General features: G+C 37.9%; 1 long non-coding RNA gene across 1 annotated transcript; it reads right to left on the bottom strand.

Annotated features, from left to right (window-relative positions):
- Positions 1-1726: 1726 nt before the first annotated feature.
- LOC111967062 (uncharacterized) lies at positions 1727-2598 on the bottom strand. The gene is made up of 3 exons (XR_002877730.2): positions 2522-2598; positions 1964-2109; positions 1727-1797 (listed from the first exon to the last, which is right to left on the bottom strand). It is a non-coding gene; the product is annotated as an uncharacterized lncRNA (long non-coding RNA).
- Positions 2599-5225: the final 2627 nt, after the last annotated feature.

The following is a 5225-nucleotide window of genomic DNA, read 5'->3' as shown; positions in this document are numbered from 1 at the left end:
TTTTCAGTTTGAGTCTCTCCTCTTGCACTACAGTCCAGAATCAGGCAACAATAACAAAAACTGTCGGTAGTCCTGGAGTTAAGAGAGAACTTGGGTTAATACAATGGGGTAATTTCTCTTGACATGTGGACTGACGATTTTTGAAAAATARGCACGGTGGGCTTTTGGTTTCTCTCTCTCTAAATAGCAAACTGGCTTTATTTACAAATTAGTAAGAATGTCTCAACCCATGTTCAAGAMTCGCCTTTTTACCTTTATTCAGATTACAATAGCTCACTTTCGGTTATTTGAAAACAAATCATCTCCATAATATCGTCATTTTTATACAAGGCATAGAAAGTTGGTTGCAATTTCAGTTACAAAAAAAAAAAGTAAGGAACTTGTCTGTCGGCCCTGCATTATAGACCAAAATTGGTTAAAGAAAATTGTGATATATAAAAATATATACCAGTTTCATTTAAGTACCAGAAAATTGCCAGCTGTGCCATAAAGATAGCAAAATAGTTGGGACGAGATTTTCGATGTACCGATTCCATGGGGCATGCTTTATGAATTGACAGGCAATTTTATTTKTATTATAACCTACTGCAGGCCTAAAACCTATGGGTTTAACCTTCTTAAATAATGATTATATTGAAGATARAAGCCACGTCTTAATGAGTTCCAAAAGCCGATCTGTTAACCAACGATTATTAAATGGTATTATTATTATTATTATTAACCCTGCATTATAATTATACAAAAGCCCCTTAGATATTCCGTGTTTTTATTTACAGTAGTGSTGGACAAATGGAGGCATTTTGTTTTTCACAAGCGTTGCGGGCTGTGAATTCTGCAAACAACGGTTCCAGGATTGGAGGATTCTAACATAATATCTAAGGGGCATTTATATAATTATCATGCAGGGTTAATAATAATAATAATCKYTCTATAACAGATCGGCTCTCGAAACTCATTAAGAGGCGGCTTCTATCTTCAATATGTTTTAAATGCTTTATTATCCAAATGTTTAAAGTGTGTGTGGGCGATGGAGAGAAACAAAATGGCACAGTTTGAGGTTATGAGTTGGAGAGCAATAGCCCATCAATGTTTCCTTGAGGGGCTATTAGCAGGACAATAGACTCTTCATAGCCCGGCTACTGTAGGTGTGACAATCCCCCCAACTTGCAATGTATTCGATGCTTAAAGGCTCTAAAGTTTTACATTCTGATTCAAAACCTCAGGCAACCGCARAATTTSGGATAAAGCATASAGTAAACTGTACAGTATCTGTTCATCAACATCTTYATSCTATCGTTAATAAAATAAWGAGTAAAAAAACTTTCAAAATGCAGATGWTTATTTCAACTACATTTTAGTTGCACTTCCCCCCAGCTCCACGACMACAGGTAAAAACTTGCTGAGATGATCAATGTATTTGTTGCATTGTTGTATCGTCAATTTCTCWAGCCAAAACRTCTTRAWGGCCTTCACCAGTTCATCTTTGCTTGCAGGCTTGGCAGAGTTACGGATTAATGTTTTCAKTTGATCCCAAACAAYTTAGATCRGGTTAAAATCAGGAGACCTACATGTAGAGATGAAAATTATAGTTGTAGATATACTGTAGGCCTACCGTAGGCGACATGAGTCTCACTAGTGTTSAGTATTGTGCTGTTAAAAGTGTTGTATTTAAAAATAAAAATAAATCTTTAATTATTATAATATTTTACTACATAAAGGTCTACTTACTCTGCTGCCGTCTTGACCCAGTTTTTGCCCTCATTTGCAATGCAAACCCAGTGGGTTTAGGGTCATTGTCTGCATTTGGAGAAGAAAAAAATAAATTTAGCCTAACAGCCAACATTAGGTACAATACTAGAACTATACATATAAATAGGCCTAAACATAACAAAATATTGCTATAATCCTACCTAAAAGGTACAATATTTTATGTACTTTTTGCTTTGTAAATATTTAAACTTACCATCAAAAATCAAATATGGGCCTGGTCCCTGGCGAGAACTTGCCCCCCACACATGGAGTTTGAGGGGATGCTTGGGACTCCAGATGGCCTTTGTCGATCGCTCATCATCTTCCTCCATCAGTGAGTCAATCGCTTGAATAGCCTTGCTGGAAATGGAATACAATGTAAACATGTGCAGCCMGACAGTAAAGACTAGCAGTAGATTTATTCCAGCATTATTTTGAGCATTATTAGGCCTACAGTGCAGTACTGTAGCCTACTGTACCTGATCATTTTCCTGGGCTTTCGCATTCGGCATAACACAGGCATCTGATGATAGYGTTTGCGAATAGCACTGTCCGTGACAATAATCCCCAAGTCTAGCAGYATTTTACAAAAGAAGCCTTCCAACCTTGATGGGTTATCAGCAGGACAATAGACTCTTACCGAGTCCACCAAATGCACTGTTTTCAAACCAGATCTGGATGGAWCCATAACGAATTACAATGGGAATAAATATCACTGAATAACAGCAAAAAAATGAATAAAGTAGGCTAATGAAGGCAACAAATGACTTACTGGAATTCCCGAAGTCATCCAATTGTTATTACTTTGAAGCAATAGCCTAYCCGCGTGTGGTCAACTACTTCAGCATAGTTTTGTGCTGCCCTGAGACAAGCACATGGACTGGTCTTGATGAATCAATAAGATTTTTWTTTTCACTGAATCTCCGTTTGGGTGTTGGTTAGCCTAYAATTAGGGTGTGGGAATATTATGATTATTTTGCTCTACAGCACCATATTTTCCTGATATAAAAAAAAGTAAAATGCATTCCTGAATTCAATCRCTGTAGCCGATATGTTGAGTTTTATTCATCTCTTGAGGTTTATTCACTCTCTCCCTCTCTCTTTCTCTCTCTCTCTCCCTTACTCTCTGCACTGGCTGACACCTTGTCAGTTGCCCCAAGGCTCTCATTCTGATGTTCTTTCCTACATGATTAGCCATACATACTGTACAAATACTGTACATGTGTTTGTCCCAGGAGAATCTAGAACAGCCCTACTCTGTTTTACCATGGGATTTCATGAGCTACAGTATGTCAAATGTAGACGACAGTCCGCAATGATTAAAACGGTTACACATTGATAGTCAGAGTCATATGTAAAGCACACTTATGCAGCGTTTGGCGATGTGTATCTCCGTCATCTATTAAAGATTCATTCCTCAACTGAATAATGAGGAAATGAGCAAATAATGGTGCACTGCGTTATTGTTTCATGTTAAAGACATGGCAGCTTATTGTAATGGAGGCAACAAATTGTTGCTTACTGGAATACCCAGAGTCATCCAATTGTTATAATAGGATTTGAAGCAATAGCCTACCCGCGTGTGGTCAACTATTTCAGCACCGTTTCAYACTGCTCTGAGACAAGCATGGGGACTAGTCTTGATAAATCAACAAGATTTATTTTTCTCGATGAACTCCCTTTTGGGTGTTGGTTAGCCTACAATTAGGGTGTGGATTATTAGGAAGTTAGGATTATTTTGCTCTTCACTCGCAGTCACTTACAGTATTAGCCTACTCCCGACCAGTCACGTTGTACAAGGTTACGTTTTTCGCTTTTCTTGGAATAATAATATTAATATTACAATATTAAAAACAGTCAAATGCTTCTCAAAGATGCCCTCTGGTGGTCAAACTAGCACTAACCGGCATTAATGGGAACAATGGCTGACACTTAAATAACGTGCCATAGAATTCTGCGGTAGCCTTCAAGGTGTGCTGCAGTACGACGCAACTCTTAAAGGAAGAACCACTKTGKTCGGCATTTGATTGTAAGGTATTCTGGTGAACAAAAGGAMTTGAGTTCCTTTACCACGAATAAYGTTGCCAAATAACTCTAAATCTAGTGTATAGRACATATTTCAAATGATCACTTTTATGCTCAACATAGCCACTTCATAGGAAGCAGTCGCTYCGCAATGGGAAAACTTCAACTATATCACTCTTACAATAAAATCATATAATATAAGCATATATTGTCTGCTAAATGAACTAGCCTATAGCATATGGCATGGCGCATAGCCAGATAATATGAGTTAGCCTACTGCATGTTATGTTCTTCTGAAAKACATTTTCTTCATATCATAATGTTTCTTTAGACTTGCCAAAAATAAATAATGGATTTACTGTGGTGGTGTATATTACAATACCCTAGAGTCAATAGACACACTGGTGCATCAATCTAAGTAACATAATAAAATAATCCCCATCTAATTCATCAGTTTGAGCATTGGACGCATCTCAAGCAACCATAGCCGCTGATGTCGCACTTCTGCATCTGCGRTGAAAGGTGGACGAGCTAGAGCGGTGTTYGTCAGACCATGAGACTTCCTGAAAATCGGKCTTCTCACATAAACCTCTGTAGTGTAAGCTAAAAACTCATGTGAACCCACTGTGGAAATTCATGTGAACCCACTGTGAAATTCTCATGAACACAATGGTGTTCTCCATTTTGCTCATGGGACTTGTCTGAAAGTAAGGTCGTTTTGTGCCTACCCAAAAAAGGGGTTAAATATGTGTAAAAAAGCAACAACGAAAAAAATCCTGAGCTTTCTTATATCTCTTAGAGATAGGACAAATATTTCAAACCTTGTTYCTTATGATTTATATTTTGCAATAWAACATTTTTTGCCATTCAATTTTATGAATGTGTTATTCAATGCGTTGCTCTTGGCTACAGTAGTACATTTTTAATGTATTTTTCATACCTAAAGGAGTCCTAAAATTCTAAATCAAATAGCTAAATGATTCATAGTGTGACCATCTTAAAACAATGATATATGTCAGTTTAGAACCCCCCGCCCCGACCCCCCAATGGCTTAGACTTTTAAGAATATATTATGTTAATTAACAATCAATTACCATGAGACTCGCAGTCATTTGAATGACAATAACCCGGCTGACAAAATTTCATGACCCCCTACCCATGGTACAGTGGCTGTGGTAATCATGGGTATTTGTGTGACAGACAGTGGGCCTGGTGAATAGTGCAAACTCAGGTAGTTGACACATGTTGAATGTGGTAACTAAGATATGGTAACAGTGGGTGTTTCAGTAGTGCTGAATGTGGTGACCATGGAAACCCTTGGTATGTGAGTGGTTCTAAAAAAAAGATTGGGCCATTGCTGCCTAATGAAAAAGAGGAAAGACCTCGGAAAACGGTTTGCCGCATTGAATATGTTACTCTTGACCTCGCTTATCCTTTTGCAGGGTACCCCA

Source organism: Salvelinus sp. IW2-2015, linkage group LG8, assembly GCF_002910315.2.
Source record: "Salvelinus sp. IW2-2015 linkage group LG8, ASM291031v2, whole genome shotgun sequence".
NCBI classification, from domain to species: domain Eukaryota; kingdom Metazoa; phylum Chordata; class Actinopteri; order Salmoniformes; family Salmonidae; genus Salvelinus; species Salvelinus sp. IW2-2015.
Note: the sequence above shows the minus strand (reverse complement) of the source record. Positions and strands in the feature narration are given on the sequence as shown.